The sequence below is a fragment of the Papio anubis genome, chromosome 7 (assembly GCF_008728515.1).
Source record: "Papio anubis isolate 15944 chromosome 7, Panubis1.0, whole genome shotgun sequence".
Lineage (NCBI taxonomy): Eukaryota > Metazoa > Chordata > Mammalia > Primates > Cercopithecidae > Papio > Papio anubis.
In genome coordinates, this window is record NC_044982.1 from 102,141,999 (window position 1) to 102,161,860 (window position 19,862).

General features: G+C 39.5%; 1 long non-coding RNA gene across 2 annotated transcripts in view; it reads left to right on the forward strand.

Annotated features, from left to right (window-relative positions):
• LOC110743859 overlaps positions 1-19,862 on the forward strand; it is a 71,871-nt gene that overhangs the window by 42,167 nt on the left and 9,842 nt on the right. The window contains exons 4-5 of one of the 2 annotated variants that reach the window (XR_004185418.1): positions 9,530-9,644; positions 10,026-10,113. This is a non-coding gene — a long non-coding RNA (uncharacterized LOC110743859). Of the gene's footprint in view, positions 1-9,529; positions 9,645-10,025; positions 10,114-19,862 lie in introns of those variants that run through there. The other variant, XR_004185417.1, reaches the window with a different exon arrangement.

Below are 19,862 nucleotides of genomic sequence, written 5' to 3' on the forward strand. Positions count from 1 at the left end.
TTTTATATGATCTTTGTGGATTGACCCTTTTGTTATTATGTAACCCCTTTGTTTTTCTTTAGCAGTATTTTTTGTCTCAGAGTCTACTTTATTATTAATATATTTAAGTCAACTGTCTTTTGATTATTTGACAGCCTGAAATATCTATATTATCCTCTCTATTCTAGGAGTTTTGATTTTTTCATCTAGTTTATTTATATCTTAACAGTGGTCTTCTTCCTGAATTGGCTCCAAAAGTTTGAAAATTCCTTGAAGGGTGGAGCAGTTACAGAACATGGGCATACCTCTCTACAGTCTCTCCTTTATGAGATCTTGGTTCCTTGATTCTAGGAAAACTCCTGCCTGTTTCTGATGGTCTTCAAACAGATTTTAAATTTCATCTTGATTTTGTAAGTTTTTCCTAATAGGAACATTGGTCTGCTGCAATCTGTTCCATCAAAAAGAGAAACAAAAATCTTAATGTGTCATTGATTTTTTATTTTTTCCATTTAAGAAAAGTATCTGCCATTATTCTCTACAGTATTTCTTTTTTTCTTCTAAATTATCTCCTGTTGGAACTTTTACGTGACTTTTTTGGTAGTTTTTGTTCTCTCCATTTCTTTATTACGGGAGACATTTTACGTAGGCTGTATGGACCACACAGTTCCTGTCACTACTATTCAGTTCTACTATTGTAGCACAAGAGCAGTAAGAGGTGTTACATAAATGAATGTCTGTGACTGTATTCCATGATACTTTATGTACAAAAAGTGGTATCCAGGGCCTATAGGCCTTAGTTTACCAATCCCTGGGCTAGGTTATGCTAGTGTATTAAACATTCTCAAAATCTCACTGCTCCAAGATATCAAATAGTTATTTTATTTTTCTCTTCTTCATGCTACATGTTAATTTTAGATATATCAAGGGGACTCTGCTTGTTGTAGTTTTTCAGGGATCCTAGCTAAGGGATCTTGTTGGCATTCAAACAGAAAAGAATGTTCTGGCAATTAAATATTTACTTTGGAAGAGATACTCATCACACACATTCAATCACTCATTGGCTAGAAATATGATGGACCATGCATAATCCTGTAAGTGTATGAAAGTGAAGAGGAAGGGTAATCTTAAGGCAGTCAAAAACAGACAAATCAAATGAGTGGCTCTAGTGTCCACTTATGTGAGTTTTAACCTTTTTTTTTTTAACAGTTTCATTTCCTTTTCCTTCTGATATTAATATTCTTATATTTATCTTCTAATTTAGCAATTCTTGTTCCAGATGTGTCTACGTTTTAATTTTAAATGTCCATTTAAAGGCTGGAGTGCGGTGTCAAGCCTGCCATAATCCCTGCACTTTGGGAGGCTGAGGCGAGTGGGATCGCGAGGAATCGGGAGAGATCCGAGGCCATCTGTGCTGCAGTGCAAGGCAGCCTACTAAAAAAAATACACAAAACCAGCCAGGCGAGGGTGGGCGGGCCTGTAGTCCCAGCTACTCCGGGAGGCTGAGGCAGGAGAATAGCTAAACCTGGGAGGCCGGAGCTTGCAGTGACTGAGATCTCAAGCCACTGCACTCCCAGCCACAGAGGCGACAGAGCAAGACTCGATCTCAAAAAAAAAAAAAAAAAAAGTCCATTTAAATTTTAATTCTAAAGACTACTTTTATTTTTTAAAATACTATATGTTCTTTTAAATCATCATTACATATATTGTTTGTATTTATTTGCTTTGGTATTCTAGGTGTGGTGCATTTCATCCGCTGCCAGTCTGCAGCTTATTGCCTGGGTGTGTATTTGGTGGTGTTTGGTCTAAATTCACCTACTTTCCCCGAGTCAGGGAGCCTCAGTGCCATTGCACATGCTAACTCATGGGGCTCTTGATTCTTTTTTTGCTTCTGTCACTCTGGAAAATGTTAAACCAGTATTGCAGAAGTGCAGAATTGCAGAATTGAAAGGCCCTGTTTCATCTTTTGAGGTAGATGACAACATTAACATCATGTTAATGGGGGAAATTTATTTGGATAATGTAGAGAAAAACTTCAGCTAAAGCAGATAATTACATGTTTCTCCTAATGTCCATTATCATCAGTATAGCAGATTCAATACTATATTTTTAATGTAAAATCTAAAGGAAAAAACAATGTCAGATAATCTGTATGAGTTATTTTATATACTAATCACAACAACTTCACAAATTTGGTATTTTTAAAATGAGTAATAAAATAAGAAATGTAAGGCTACCTTGCCCTCAGTGATTCAGCTGCTACATGGTGAAGCTAGGATTTGAACCCTGGATCTCACTCAATGCCTGTACCTTTTGACCGTTTCATGCACATTTTCTTCCTTCAGTGTTGTAAAACAGTCATATAATTTACAATTTGATAACAAAATTACAACAAAGTTTGACATTTTCAAAATAAATTAATAAAAAAATTTGCTGGAATTGGCTCAGCAATCCTTTCTGTTTTCACCCTGAAGGCATGATCAGGCAAACATTTCAAAGTTCCACAATTTATCTGCAAATGATTGAGTCATAGAACAACATAAAATATGAAATATCTGACATAAAATCTACCTAAAGCAATTTATGAAATACCTGAAGGAATACTAAATTTTAAAAACCAACAATATAAATTTAGGTCAGGTCAATAAGACAAGTTTGCCAGGTTTCAGGACTAGAAATTACGCTCATGTGAGTAACTGTCCCTCAATTCTAGTATCATTCAAAACAATTACTAAAATATGAAATTAAATGGCTGATCAAATCCAAGTATATCCTTAGTCAACAGGAGCCAGGCAGCTTTCATTATTCATTATTCATTAAGATAAGCCAATAATTCCCACCACCCTTCTCAAATTTAGCATTTAATTTTCAGAGAAGCAGCAGAGATGATCTTCGAGTTTCTAGCTGATTAAGTCGGTAGTCCTTGGATGGGTTTGTGTGCTTGCAGGGAGTATTGCCACATCCTTAAAAGGTTCCTTGAAGAACTTAAAGCCCAAATGCCACACAGACTTCTGAGTAATGGGCAGGGGACATGCAAATCAATTCTCAGCTCCCATCTCACCTCCCCGTAGTATTTCTTTTTCTTTCTTTTCTTTCTTTCTTTTCTTTTTCTTTTTTTTTTTTTTTTTTTTTGACTGAGTTTCACTCCTGTTGCCCAGGCTGGAGTGCAATGGCACGATCTCGGCTCACTGCAACCTCCACCTCCTGGGTTCAAGTGATTCTCCTGCCTCAGCCTCCCAAGTAGCTGGGGTTACAGGCATGTGCCACCACCCCTGGCTAATTTTGTATTTTTAGTAGATGAGTTTTCTCCATGTTGGTCAGGCTGGTCTCGAGCTCCCAACCTCAGGTGATCTGCCCGCCTCAGCCTCCCAAAGTGTTGGGATTACAGGCTTGAGCCACTGTGCCCAACCTCCTCATAGTATTTCTTAGCATCCCCCATTGGACACCTCAACAGAAATAATCATAGTGAGTCTATTAATAAATGAATAAAAGGTCTATGGACTCATGTTCATTTGTGGAAAGGATAAATTAAGTAGATTACATATACTATATAAACTAGCACTGGAATAAATTCCACTACAAAAAAAGAATCCTAAATGTTATATCCTTAAACTCAGTGAAGTATTCAAATAGCAGAATGGGAGTTTGAATTTGTATTAATTTCAGTGTTGTTTTAATTTTCTGGCCATCAGGCAAGATCCAGTCTGCTCAGCACATCACTTGTGCACATGACTCTTCAACAACTTTTCCAGAGGCTTCTTAAAACCAAATAGTAGCCCCTTAACACTGTCTGTAATAAAATATTGCATCATGATTAGTGACCCGGGATGAACCTAGGATGCTATCTTTGAAAGAAATTTGAACTTAGAGTTGGGAGATGTGAGTTATAAATCTCACCCCATCTTAAAATATCTGTTTGACTTTGGGCAATTAAGTTAATCTTTCAGAAATTCTGATTCTGAAACTGTAAAATGAGAATTATAATACCTGTCTTCTGTTGAGTAGATGAAATCAGATAATGCACATGAAGGCACTTTAATGTGAAAGTGCTATACATTTGGGAAGAATTATTATTCTTTGACTCTGAGCTGTCCTTCAGCTGAATCTACCTGTAAAAACTTTGGTGAGGTCCAAAAGTATCCTTTTAAAGTGCCGTATCCCCAGACTGCTGACTAATAATAATTAATCAAACTAGAAAACATATACACATGCACACACATATGCGCACACATATCATTCTACTATTCAATGAGTCAAACAATTTTAACAAGTTGTAACAGTTTTTTACTTTTTTTTGTTTGAGATGGAGTCTCACTCTGTTGTCCACAATGAAGTGCAGTGGCACCATCTCAGCTCACTGCAACCTCTGCCTTCCAGGCTCAAGTGATCCTCCCACTTCAGCCTCCCAAGTAGCTGGGACCACAGGTGCGTGCCACCACACCTGGCTAATTTTTTTGTATTTTTTGCAGAGACAAGGTTTTACCAGGTTGCCCAGGCTGGTCTCAAACCCCTCTGCTCAAGCAGTCTACCTGCCTCTGTCCCGGAAAGTGCTGGGATTTACAGACGTGAGCCACTACACCCGGCCAGTTTTTCACTCTCTTTTCCACCACCACCACACATTGAATGGAAATAAACCTGTAAACTTTTTTTCTCTATCTTTACATATCATGAACTCTTTTCATAATATCAAATATTTTCTTTATAACTGTTTTTTTTTTTTTTTTTTAGTGATGGGGTCTTTCTCTGTTGCCTAGACTTGGGTGTAGTGGTAAGATCATAGCTCACTGTAACCTCCAACTCGTGGTTCAGGTGATCCTCCTCCCTCAGCCTCCCGAGTAGGTAGGACTACAGTGTGTACCACCATGCCCAGGCTTAACATTGTTTTATCAGCTGCTTACTATGTCATCATTTTACATGATAATTATAATTCCTATTTATTACTATAACTTATTTATTTACTGTGACATTGTAAACAATGATGTGACAAATTTCATAATGCTTATATACACGATGACCATACATTGCCGTTTGCTCAGGAAAGAGCCAGTTTACAGCTGTTGTCCTATTGTAAGTATTTAGAGAAAACCCTTTTTCCTGCAAAAGTCTCCTACTTCGGTCAATAAATTGTATTATCACTCTATCTTGAAGATTCTTATTTATTGCCCTTAAGAAAATTGAAAATAGAATTGCTGAGTAAAATATAATAATTAATTCTATTTGTTTTCTAATGTGAAATACATATTCATTTCTGAAAATGAATTGAAGGCATTAAAAATTTGCAGATTACACGAATGAAGACATTAAAAATATGCGGATGACATACATAGGTACTACATATTCTTGGACTATTTTAAACACTGTTATTTTTGTCCCTTCCTCTTTCAGTTCTACTGTGCATCCCTTATGACCTCAACATTGCTAAAGTTCTGAGCAAAGGGATGTCCAGTCCAGTGTTCTGTCTCTCCATCATCAGGACTGACTTTGAATTGGTCCCCTATGTTCCCCGAATGGTGCCATGCTTTCCCTGCATATGCTGGTCGGCCATCCTGAAACATGCCTGCCCTCATTATGATTATGATTATGATTATGATTATGATTATTATTTTAGATAGAGTTTCACTTATTGCCCAGACTGCACTGCCGTGGCACAGTCTCAGTTCCCTGTAACCTCCACCGCCCGGGTTCAAGCGATTTTCCTGCCTCAGCCTCCGAAGCAGCTGGGACGACAGGAATGCGCCACCATGCCTGTAGTCAGAATAGGACTCTTCAATTGTATAAATAGGACTCCTCAAATTGTATCAGACTTAGGTTAACTGAGAAATAATCCTTAAATTATTTTAAGTACCTGAGATTTTAGAGCTTTTGTACTGTAACCACACATGTTAACTATCCTGACTTACAGGAATCTTGGTTCCAAAAGTAGGGTAATGACATTACAAAAACCTAATTCATGTGGCATTGAATAAGGAGTTAAGCAGTAAACAGTAAGGCAAAGAAGATGATGATCCATTTTTTACAGTGAAAACATTGAGAACAGGTGCAATATGCCTGCAATGCTAGAAGAGAGTAATACAAAATTTAAAAGGCAGTTGTTACTAGTGAGATATTAGCAACTACTGGTGGATTGAAAAGGTATTACAAGAAAGACAGGAACTCAGTAATTCATTAGCCTCCTTATAAGCAGAAATGAACTGGAGTGAAATAGAGTCCAGAAAATTGGGTCCTTGCAGGGTTGGAAAAGCCAACTCTTTCTAAAGCCCAAACTGTAAGAGAAGGGATTAGAAAAGGCTTTGAATGACAAGTGCTCAGTAAGATAAAGTGATTCCAGGCAAAGATCAGGTTGAGTTTTAAGGTATTTTAATTAAGTTGAGAGAGAGAGGTGTGAGGGAAAAAATGAAAAGTAATAAAGTGGCTCTAAAATCTGTGTTTCTTCAGATGTCTACGTGTGGTTGCTGGTACCTGGAACTGAGTGAGAGTCCATGAATCAGAATCTGATTAACTTTTTGAGACAATGAATAACCTAAGAAGCCACAAGCTCAGAATTTAAAAATATCTTTTACTGAAACAATTCCAAAACCCTCGGAAGAAACTTCCAGACAGTAGAGCCAGGGAATCTAGAATAAATGTCAAATGAGCCCTTCCAGGAGTAGAATTATGACTTCCTCTTGAGTCCCCCTCCACCTTAGGGGATGAAAACTTCACAGTCCTCCCAGCAATTGCTATGGCTGGTGCTTGTTGCTGTCTCCATCACATTCCTTTTTTAAAATGGGTGTGTTCACTACAGTTATCCTATTCTGTTTACACCACTGTGTACTGAATGTTTTGTGTATGTGTGTTTTTGTGTGTGTAGGTTTACGAGGGACGCAGTTAAGGAGAAGAGGAACATCTTAGTTCCCAACTCTCTGGATCAAGAGTTGACTCTTCTGTCCTAATGGAGAGAATACCGTATATTGCCTGGTTCGAGTTGTATGCCTGTGCTATTCATCCATTGCCTCTCGCTTCCAATATCACCCTTTTACTGCCTTGTTTAAATAAATCTGCAATCTTAACTCTTTTTCTTCCACCAGCTAGCACTAATTCAGTACAAGGCACTGGAGAGAGATTCCAGCAGTGAAGAATTTTGCCTCCTGCTTCTGGCATGTTACCTAGGCCTGCTCCTGCAGTGTGCGTGGTTCTCCTGCATCAGGCTCTGCATTGCATGGTGGTCAGCAGCTCCCAGTGGCTGGCACTTTGCCTGGCAGCTCTTCTTTGAGCACTTTGTAGTAGAGTGCCTCCAGTAAGAAAGATGCCTCCTAGTGAACAGCTTTCCTGGAGGTCAGTTTTCCAGCAAATTCCAAAGGGCCTATTTCCAGCAAGGTCTGCCAGGATGGCTTCTCCGCATATATTATCTCTATATACAGTGACTTCTCTGCCATCAATGAGCCACAGAGTGGCCTCTCCAGCCAGACTGGATCTCAGCTTTGCGTGGGGAATGGCCACTGCAGAGGGCTCTTCCTTGGGTGTGATGTCTCGGTTCCATAGCTGTGACTCTTCCTCATATTTGCTATTTCTATGTTCTTTAGAGTTCTCTTGACTTCCAATGACCTAATCCCTGATTACTCCAATTCCCTATTAGAATAGTTATTTATGTTACCATAACTCTGTTAAAGTACTGTGTAGTTTTTCTCCTGACTAGACCAGACATTACAATGTCCTGCTGGTTTGAGCTTTAGGTTTTCTTCCTGGGGAAGGGTGAATACATTTCAAATGTAGAGAAAAAGAGCCTCAGAATATTTAATAGCAAAAAGCCAAAGAATTCGTGCTCTTCAAATATATCCATTCCTCTTGTATATGTTATACTCTCCTTTGTAAGTAGATTCCATGTTACTTAGCACCATTTTTTTTTAACTTCATATCACAGCACGTATAGCATCAAAGAGTGTGGTTTATCTACTGATTTCTCTTGCCAAAAGACAATATTACAAGAATTTCATTTAAAGATCTAAGTTGGCTTTGTTTGAGGTTCTAGAATTGGGCAACACTTCATTTCATAAAATGGAATAAGTTCCAGTGAGCTGAGCAGTGGACACTGGTTTTATAGGCAGAGCAGGGCTGAAGAAAGCAGAAACAAAGAACAGGAAGTGATTGGTCCTTTCAAATTTATATTTCTTGTAAGGTAGGAAAAGGGAAACAAAACAATAGAAAACTGATTGGTTAACATCAAGTTACTTCAGGTTATTTTTTCTTTAAGAGTTAAAGGCAGAGGGAACTTCATTACCATGCCAATTGAACTGGCCTGTTTGGGAAATTTGCCTATCTCTCCCTCCAGATTTCTCAAGTTAGATAACTCAGTTTTGGTTTGGTGATGTGGAGCCTCAGCATAAGTGATTCCATTTTGACTTTTAGTTTGTTCTGTTGGGCCCTTGTGTGTGCACTTAGTTTGTAACAATTTCCTTCCATAATTTTTAGTCAACACTCTTATAAGTTCCCTGAAGGTAGGGACCATGGCTTGGTGGTCAACATTATATGCCAGGTATTCAGCACATAACCAGTACTTAATGAGTATTTGTGATAAAATGAGTGAGCACCTGATCACTCAGAGAGGTTAAGTTTCTTGAACACTTACTGTGTGCTGGCAATCTTCTAAATAGTTTGATAAATTTTCTTTTTCTTCTTCTTTTTTTTTTTTTTTTTTTGAGACAGAGTTTCGCTCTTTTTGCCCAGGCTGGAGTGCAATGGCGCAATCTCAGCTCACCGCAACCTCCGCCTCCCAGGTTCAAGTGATTCTCCTGCCTCAGCCTCTTGAGTAGCTGGGATTACATGCACCACCGTGCCTGGCTAATTTTTGTATTTTTAGTAGAGACAGGGTTTCTCCATGTTGGTCAGGCTGGTCTTGAACTCCCAACCTCAGGTGATCCACCTGCCTCGGCCTTCCAAAGTGCTGGGATTACAGGTGTAAGCCACCACACCCGGCCAGTTTGATAAATTTTCTCGGGTGAAACAGCAACTGTATGAGGTCTATATTATTATTATCTCCATTTTACAGATCAACAAATTAAGAGGTTAAGTTTTTCTAAAAGAAAGTGTGTTTCAAACAAGACATACCAAATCAAAGGGCTCCATTAGAAACAGTGCACTTGGCTGGGAACAGGCTCATGTCTGTAAGCACTTTGAGAGGCCAAGGAAGGTGGAACACTTGAGCACAGAAGTTCAAGCCCAGCCTGGGCAACATAGAGAAACCCTGCCTCTACCAGAAAAAAAAAAAAAAAAGAACTACAAAAATTAGCTGAGTGTGTTGGTACGTGCCTGTAGTCCCAGCTACTAAGGAGGCTGAGGTAGGAGGATTGATTGAGCCCAGGAGGTCAACGCTGTGATGAACCAATAATGGTGCCACCCTGGGCAACAGAGTAAGACCCTATCAAAAAAAAATACATATATATATTTTTTAAAATAAAAATAAAAAAGAAACAGTGTACTCCATTCTCTCCCACGGTTATCAAGATTCTGCCCAAATTACTGGTGCATTTGGCTGACTTTCTTCCTTATTCCAATTTTCTGCTTGTTTGCCACTCAGGTGATCAGCAAAAGCTCAGGAAGAGTGGTACTGACAGAGAGGATAAATTCTTACCCAAAGTCACATAAGTTGGCACATCTGCAGGGAAACATCACGTTAGCCTTTGAGGAGAGAGGTAAGTTCTTAGGCTGTATTAAGATTCTCTACTGGGACAGGAATAATAGATAGATGTATATATGAAGGGGAGTTTATTAAGGGTATTGACCCACACGATCTCAAGGTGAAGTCCTACAATATGCCATCTGCAAGCCTAGGAGCGAGGAAGCCAGTCCGAGTCCCAAAACCTCAAGAGTAGGGAAGCCGACAGTGCAGCCTTCAGTTTGTGAAGGAAGGCCTGAGAGCCCCTGGGAAATCACTGGTGTAAGTCCAAGAGTCCAAAAGCTGAAGATCTCAGAGTCTGATGTTCAAGGGCAGGAAGCATCCAGCATGGGAGAAAGGTGAGGGTCAGAAAACTCAGTGAGTCTGCTCTTTCCATCTTCTGCCTGCTTTATTCTAGCCTTGCTGGCAGCCGATTAGATGGTGCCCATCCAGATTGAGAGTGGGTCTACTTCTCGAAGTTCATTGACTCAAATGTTAATCTCCTTTGGCAACACCCTCACAGACACACCCAGGAACAATACTTTGCATCCTTCAATCCGATCAAGTTGACACTCAATATTAACCATCACACAGGCTGTGCAGGGATCCAAACAAGAAAATGTGTAACAATTTCAGAAGTGGCAAGAAGCAACAACAAGATGGAAAAAGATGTGAAGGATGTGACAGTGAACATGGGTCACCCCCAAGGCTCTTTGTAGCAAGACAACACTGGAGCTCCTCTTTTGCATAAGACTGATTTATGCTGCAAGGTCCTGAAGGAAGACAGATGTTTTTTGTTTTGTTTTGTTTTAGTGCAGTTCTCCAGTAAAAATAAAACCCAGGCGGTGAATAAATTCAGTTTTCTCCTTTGGGAGAAGTTCACTTCTACTGGGGCCAGAATCTGCTTTTACATAGCCTGAACTAGATGGTCAGAGTATTCTCAAAAGGCTTTCGTGGTACTTCAACTCCAATATCCACCCATCCTTAGAACTACGGCTGCTGCTCCAAAACATCATACGTTGCTTTCTCTAACCCCCTAGAGAGAGATATTGGCTTGGGTTAGTCTTAGTTTTGTTATGTATCCTGGACTAGGTGCTTGGAATGGCTGAGTGTCCCTCCAAGCAGATGGAACAGCCCCCATGCCATTCTTCCATATTAGTAAGAAATATGTTCAGCTGCCTGAATTAGAACATCCCATGACAGAGGCATTAGGGAACAAAGCTTTGTTTTTCTCCAAAACAAGAGCAGGGAGGTAGGCAATTACTATGATTGTTTTAGTGGTTCCACCATATTAGGTCCAAAGTCTCTTCCATTTTTGTGGCCTTCCTCTCCTGGTCACAGCGAGGATGCTGCCACTCAAGCCATCATATCTGTGTCCCGTAAAAGATGGGAAGAATATAAAAGGGGAAAGGGCTCTTGGAGGCCATTCTATTTTCTACAATCAGGAAAGCAAATATTTTCGTAACTTATCTCTTCACACCCACTTCCCAGCAGACTTCCATGGGCAGCAAGTCTTGCCACAGAAGCAAGGGAAGCTGGAAAATTAGAGACCACGTTTATCAGAAGTGTCCCTGCACAATCATGCCTTGGAATAGATATGTTTCTGCACCCCAAAAAAGTAGTGTGTCTCAAAACAAGGAACAATAAGAGACTAAACACTTGAAGGGCAACCAACTGTATTGGCCATTTCTTCTATTTAATTTAATATATCAGACTTTACTCTGCTTCCCTTAGCTGTATGGTCTCACCTCTTGTAATTTTACTTTGAGGTCCCTGCATGCTTTATGTTTATGTCCAGACTGTAGAAGGATTGAGCCTGCTGAGGCTATTCAACAGGGTAGTACATAGCATGTGATATTTTACAGATTGAAAGAAACTTTTTTTAACTTTTATTTTAGTTTTGGAGATACATGTGAAGGTTTGCCACATAGGTAAACTCGTGTCTTGGGGGTTTGTTGCACAGATTATTTCATCAACCAGGTATTAATCCCAGTATCCAATAGTTATCTTTTCTGCTCTTCTCCCTCCTTCCATCCTCCATCCACAAGTGGAACTCAATGTCTATTGTTTTATTCTTTGTGTTCGTAAGTTCTCATCATTTAGCTCCCACTTTTAAGTGAAAACATGTGATATTTGGTTTTCTGTTCCTATTTTAATTTTCTGATAATAATGGCCTCTATCCATGTTCCTGCAAAGGACACTACTTCATTCTTTTTCATCGCGGCATAGTATTCCATGGGGGGTATATGTATTACATTTATCCAGTCTACCACTGATGGTAATTTAGGTTGATTCCATGTCTTTGCTATTGTGACTAGTGCTGCAATTAACATTTGTGTGCTTGCATCTTTATGGTAAAATGATTTATATTCCTCTGGGTATATGCCCAGTAATGAGATTGCTGGGTTTAATGGTAGTTCTGCTTTTAGTTCTTTGAGGAATCACCATACTGCTTTCCACAATTGTTGAACTAATTTACATTCCCACTAACAGTGAATAAGTGTTCCCGTTTCTCCACAACCTCACTAGCATCTGTTACTTTTAGTCTTTTTTATAATAGCATTCTTACAGGTGTGAGATGATATCTTATTGTGGTTTCCATTTGCATTTCTCTAATCGTCAGTGATATTGAGCTTTTCTTCATATGCTTGTTGGCTGTATGTATGTCTTCTTTTGAAAGGTGGCTGTTCATGTCCTTTGCCTACTTGTTAATGGGGTTGTATGTTTCCTTTCATAAATTTATATAAGTTCCTTATGGATGCTGGATATGAGACCTTTGTCAGATGCATAGTTGGCAAATATTTTCTCCAACTTTGTGGGTTGTCTGTTTACTATGTTAATTCTTTTTCTGTGCAGAAGCTCTTAAGTTTAATTATATCCCACTTGTCAATTTTTGCTTTTACTGTGATTGTTTTTGGTGTCTTTGTTATGAAAACTTTGTTTGTTCCTATGTCTAGCATGGTATTGCCTAGGTTGTCTTCCAGGATTGTTTACAGTTTTGGGTTTTACAGTTAAGTCTTTAATTTGTTCTGAGTTGATTTTTGTTCATGGTATAAGGAAGAGGTCCAGCTTCAATCTTCTGCATATGACTAGCCAGTTATCCAAGCACCATTTATTGACTAGGGAGGCTTTCCCCCATTACTTGTTTTTGTCAGAAAAGAAACATTTTAATAGTCCTGATAACATTCCCCTATCTTGTATGTCCTGCTAACATTCTCCTATCTACAAAGCATAGCACCCGGGGTGGTGTTAAGCCTGGATTCCTTGGACGTGTCAATATACACTAGATAATGACCAGTTTTCCACAAGAATATAGATAACTAGAGCTTCCTGTCACAATATCTGGCACAGTGAGTAATTTACTTTGGTTTTTTCGCTTGTTTGGTTTATCTGTTGTTCTCTCTCTTTCTCTCTCTGTCACACACACACTGCTGTTTACAATTTGGCAATGCATTTGTTGTCCATTCGAAAGCACTCATTGACAAAGCTGGGCTCCCTCGAGTGTGGCTGAGATGCTGTGCACTTAGTGGCACTGCAGAACCCCAAGGCTTGGGCACCAGGTCTGCACCTGTGGAGCAGCCCGCCTGTGATTCCCATCCTCACTCGCTCTGCTGCTCAGCGGTGGTCCCTGCCTTGCCTGCTGGAGCAGGGCTCTTCAGCCAGAAAGGACAGGGCAAGTCGCTCCTTTATTCAAGTCTTTCGCTGAGCTCCCAGAGCGGCAGTTGCGAATCTTTTGTTTATATTTGTAAACTAAGTGAATTTGACATGGAAGTCACCAAAGGGGAATACATTTGGAACATTGAAATGCCATTTTTACAGGCACATTTCTAATCATAGCTGCCCTTTAAAACCCACATAAAATTGTCGCCTTGAGTTCCCCTGTTTTCCAGCCTCAGTGCGGCTCTCTTTGCAAATCCCACAGCATGACAACAACAAGATTTCATTTTTAGTCAGACTTGACACTGGCTAAACACTAATGTGGGCTCCTTATGTTTCCATAAACTCTCCTCACAGAGCCACCAGTAGAGCATGGGAAACTGGAAAATAAGTTCCAATTAGAGACTATGTTGGCACGCTCAGGGTGATATGGTTCCCAGTGTTTTAGAGAGGGAAAGAGCATAAAAGGAGTAGGTTGTGTGCCCCAGCTTGCCCCTGGAGGAGCTGTGCCCACTATGGTGGCATGGGGAAATGTCACTCATTAGCTGGCTTGCCTGCTAGCCTAGAATTTGCTTTTACCTTCTCTGCCTTCTCCTAAGCCATCCCTTTCTCTGAGTAAATCCAATGCCTTATAGCGCCGCCAATGTATTCGAGTGTACAATTTTAATGTCACATGTACAATCATACCTCCCTGTGGTGACTCACAGTGCCCACATTATCCTCTTTGCCAAGTAAATGCTAAAACACTGAACGACCCTCTAATTGATCTCCGGGGTCACACAAGACCTGACAACGGGGCTCACCAGGCACAAGGACATGATGGAGAAGTCTGAAAAGTGAAAAGGGAGAGGAACCGGGGAGAAAACCAGCTGAGTTCATTTTCACTCACATAATGAAAAGAAATCTGGTTCAGCCTGGAGAATTACAAAATAGGGCAAGACCAAGGTAATTCCAGCTGCAGTGTAAATTTATTCTATGCTTTTCACATTTTACTTAAATTCTACATTTGTCCCATTTATTATGGCGCAAGGTTAGAAAACATGGTGTGATATCAAAAAGAGAGTGGACTCAATATCTGGAGTATGTCTTATTGTCTACCCACAATTTCCCCAAAATCAGTGTTTAAAAAATATTTATCAGTATATGTAGAGTTTATTTTGGCAGTCCATGGAAAAAGGGAACTTTTATTATTTTCCTCACCGTGTATCTGGTACCCAGAAGTAACCGCAATAATAAATAACTACACTATTAAAAGGCAACATTTATTGTGTGCTTACTTTGAGCCAGATACTGCTTTAAGTGCTGTATTAACCAGGTCCAGGGGCTATAATCTTAATCATGACATTCTATTGACCCCCTAACTTATAAATATAACATAGTACACAGTTAATAAATATTTATTTTAGCCATCTCAGATAACTTTGGGAGATAGTTTTGTTTTGCTATTTATTATTATTTTTTTAACCTATATAAGGTTTGAAATGGAGAAATAAGATAATAGCAAGGAGGAAGTCTGTAAGCACAGAACATACTGGCTTGTTTATTCTGCCTCTCTTTGGTCCAGCTGTGGGAATATAGTTGAAGAGGCACACATTCTGGTCTATTGTTCTAAATGGATGACTCCAAAGACTTATTTATTCTTGGCCAATAGGGAGCTATTAGACCTTTTTCTTGCTTTAACAGCTTTCTGGACACTTATAGAGATAAAATAAGGAATAAATCATTTGATGCTCCTACTTTGCCACTGGAAACATTTGGTTAACAGCACTCACAGGCTGCAGAACAAGTCTCCTTGGAGAGGTGAATTCACTTACTCCCCTCCCCAGCTCACAGTAGCTTTTAGCTGTTTATCATAATTCTGACCTCTGAACATAAATTTGAAGAGATAATGGATGAAAAAACACTCTTAAAAATATAGTGCAGGAAACCAGTGCTCTCTGATGACTTTATTATTTTGTTTCTATAACTGAGATTCATCATAGAATCCACAGACAGAGAACATTAGAGATGATCTTGCCCAACTTGTTCAATTTTTAGATGGAGGAATTGAAGATGGAGAAACTTAATAAGGCCACAGAGCTTGTACTGGGCAGTGTTAGAACCTCAACCAAGATCTCCTGACATCCAAACTAGAGTTTTTTTCTGAAAGTGGCAATCCCTCCGGCAAGGGAGCCTACGTTACATGCATTGCATAAGGCACTGGGGAATACAAAGAGATGGGTGTAAGAGAGGACTTGTGGTTAGAATAGAGCTATTCTTTGAGGGAACCAGATACACAGAAAGTGGGTAGAGTGAAATAAAACACAGGTAGGCAGATAAAACGTGATCATTGTGGAGGGGATGTACTCACCCAGCAGGTTCTTCCTGCCTGCTGCACAGACAAATCCAATTCCCTGTAACTGTGGTATTGCAGTCAAGAAATGAGTTTAACTGATGCAAGGCCAGTCCCACAGGATAACTAGAGTTGATCTCAAGAGATCAATCTTAGGTTCTACAATAGAGATGAGATCTATGGGAGCAATTGAGGAAGTCACAAATCTTGTGACCTCTGGCCACATGACTCCTGAACTGTTAAGAGTTATAGAAATTATGCCTATATTTGAGCAGAATTCAGGCCCCTTCCATATTCCTTATTTTGTGGCCTTTCAGTTTCATCCCCCAAACAAGGAAGGGATCAGTTGTAGAGAGGGACTATTATCATCCTTGCTTCAAAGTTAAACTATAAACTAAATTCCTCCCACGGTTATCTTGGCCTCTGCCCAGGAATGAGCAAGGACAGCCAGCCTGTAAGGCTAGAAGCAGGATGGAGTCAGCCACATTAGATTTCTCTCACTTTCATAATCCTTGCAACGGTGGTTTCAGAGAAACTGTTAACGTCATGTTTAGAGACCAATTTGAAGACTAGTTATAGACTAGTGTATGAAAAGTCTCAAACACCAGAATTAAAGGCAGTCTATCTTGTTGATAATTCTATTATTATTTATTCAACTGCATATTCACAAATTATGCCTCAATATTTAGAAGATTGACTTACACTTGACCTTAAAAGATCACCATGGAGACGACAGCTGACTAACAATTCTGTTTCCACAAGGAAGGCTCTCATAGGCAGTCAAGACCAGAACATTTTTTCAAGCACTTAAAACATTGGTTAAAGTCTTCTCATCAGAAATAAAATCAGTCCAGATTCATGTAACTAGACTTAATGGGATAAAACTTCCTTAAAACATTAATTTCTGCCTTCAGCAAAACATTCATAACGGGCCATTATATGGTAAGCAGTGAAGCAGGAGAATGGGGAGTGAGCCATAGTTGATGTCATTGCAAAGAGATTTTGGAAAAAAATACAAGACTCAGGACCAACCCCTGTCCTTGCTTCATGGGGTTGACTAAATGTGACCTAACTGATTGTCTCTGAAGACTGAAGATTTGATTTATTCTCAGCAATTCGCTCTCCAAACAATTCTCTGGCTTCAACACCCATGCAAAGCTCTTACACGTAGCAAGAAGGGAAGGAAAGAGTTTCCACGCACCCTTTGAAACAGGTCCTATACACTATCAAATCAGCTTATCCACACAGCAATCCATTTTAGAACCTGAAAGATCTGAACCGTTGGTATTAATCAAATGACTTGAGTAATGCCTGAACACCCCTTCTCCACTTTTAAATGTGTTGACAGAGCTTAAAGTTAATGGTCAGATCTATCCTTGCAGTAATATGTTTAGAAATTACTTTGTTGTTTATGTGCACTTAGGGAATTTTACATTATACATTAACAATAGTTGATATAACAGGGTTCCTCAAGGAGAGGGTGTTGGAAGGAGTCCTGTGTTAGGTCTTGGGAAACCTGGGTTTGAGTCCTGTCTTTCCTAGCTGAGTGACCTCAGGAACGAATTATTTTTTAGCCTCACTTCCTCCATGAGTAACCTGTACAAGCTAGATAAAATAAATTTAAAATTCCTTACAGCTTTATAACTCCATGATTCCACAATTACATTCATTTTGTCCTTCAGAATATCAAACAGAACCACAAGTAGGCATTTAATAAACATTGCTAGATAGCATCACACTTGATTTTTTTTTTTTTACTGCTTGCATGTCTTCCCCTAAACCATTCAAGAATTTTAAAGTATTCAAATAAAGATTCTGCAAATTGTACATTTCATTTTGCTTATATATTTAGTCAACCATGATGCCTTCAGGGTTATGGTTATAAATGATGGCATTGGCTTGTTTTAAGAAGCAAATAACTCTAGGAAAATGTATCCCAATAGAATTCAGAGTGTTTCTACCTAAGGTCCCCCCTCCACCTCACACCACACACATACCTTAACATTTCAGAAGCATATCAAATGAAAAAGACTTGTTAGCATGGAATTGATCAATACAACAACCAGCAGCAGCAGCAGCAGCAGCAGCAAAAACACCACTATTAATTTGGTTGCTGTAATTTTTCAGTGAAAGAATGTATTTTTTTGTTTTTAATGTAGATTCCCATTGTTACCTAACTGAACTGGGGCCCACTTGCCCAGCATGGTAAGGCCAAACATTCCTACCCAGGTTCTGCAGCAGGAAAAAGGTGGGTGTTTATCTGCAAGGCACCAAGCAAGGAGAATCGGGTACCTCACTCTGAAGACCTGACCTCTCTGATAGCTTACAAACAAGTGTTGTTAAACACAGGGGTAAATTTCAAGGAAGTGGAAGTTACGGGCAAAATTGTAAATCAATACATGGAGGTTATCCTTTGGTTTGGCCTATAAAGGTGAAATATCTTGAAGCAAAGTATAACACGTCATAAGTAGATTCAAAGATTTTCTGATTTGCAATTGGTTAAGGAAAGGAAGCATTGTGTAAAGACTTCGGGTCAACAGAAAAGGATGCTAGCTTTGGCTGCTGAGCATGACTCCTTCCAGGCCTCCAAGGAATAAATTTGGAGTAAAAGACGACAGGCAGTCAGAGTCTAGTCCTCAGCTCCTCCTTATCTGAGGTCTACATGCCAGCAGATCTGTTTGGTGGGGGTCTGGGTTTCTGAAAAACAACTAAGGGACTTATGTTAAGATGTTATCTTTAGTTTCTATAGGGAATCAAACATCTCGCAACTCTAACTTCCTTGACTATAGTTTTAAGCCACTATTACCTTTTTGCTTACCAAGTTGCTCATTTACTTCTATGTGCCTGGAATTCCCCTCGAAGAAACTCAAGATTTTCCTTTATATTCATGGTTCAGGGCCTGGCAGGGTTCTAAGAGCCTAATTTATCTCACTATGAAAATAATTGAATTATTCTGAGTATTTTCTTTTTTGTCATTTTTTTCATAGACCGTTAAATCCTATAATGAACAGCTAGCACATAACAGATAAATGTATTTTCTTTCACTCATATGCTGAAAATAATTGTTTATTTTTAAGGGAGCTATATACAACCAGAGAAAATATTTGTTAAACAACAGTCAAATTGAAAGGACAACCTCTAAGTAAGCATCTCAGAGGTCTCCCTTGCTTATTGTTAATTGCAGAATAAACAGATCTTCCGAAGCAGTGCCCCCAACAGAATGGACCTCCTCTTGCCACTGGCAACTGCTATCCCTCCCCCGTCCCTCCCTGCCTCAGGCTGACCCCTTATATTTATATAGTAGTGATAGATATGTTGTCACATGCATCACTTCATCCTGTTCATAGTTGCCCTAAGTGGAAAGTAGGACAGGATTTTTATTTTCACTCTGGAGGGTTTTTCAGAGTTGATGACTTGCCTGAAGTCATCCTATCAGCAGTTAACTGGAACAAGGATATAGGTCTCCTAACCCTCATTCCAGTGATATTCGTTATATTTTGTGGCATGGGGAGGAATGAGTCATTGACGATAATATTCATCATTTATTTGTGCCCTTTTAAGTAGTATCTGGGGGAAGACAAATACCATGATTTATGATATGTTTCCTTGGGCAAGCAAGCATGGATTGTTGGAATGCATGATAGCCAATTTATATACACCTATCTATCTGCCTATCAAAATATTAGCCAGCCAAAGGGCATTTATAAATGAGGACTGGAATAAAATTGGGGAAAAGCAGGTAGGCAATCTCCCTGGAGAGGCATCTTCTAGTTTACCCAGTTTAGGGATCATGCCCTGTTCATCTGTGAATATGATATATAGGACTTCAGTTGGATGCCAGTGATGAATGTCAATGATCATAAAGCTATTACTGGAAGTTTTTCAGTTATAGTCAAAGCCAAAACATGCTGGCTCTCTGGAAAGCCTGGATTCCTCTGAAGATCACCAGGCTGATTGGTAGTGCAGTCCTGATATTTTGAAAACTGGATGTTGAATTGTGTATCTGAAAGGAACCTCTCGGCACTGCTCTTTCATTATTTTGTGACTTGTTAGACTGGGAATCTCTTTATTCCAGAGCATTAGTATTACTTGGATGCCATTCCCTAAGATGCATCTACCTGGCCATGTAGGCAAAGGTGGTGAAAATTCACAGGTAGATTCAGGCCTCTTAGTTGATATCGGGGGGGAATGTGATCAGTTGCTGGAATTGTGAGACTTAGCTATCCCATTTTATGTATTGTCCAGAGGTTGAGGAAAGAGTATTAA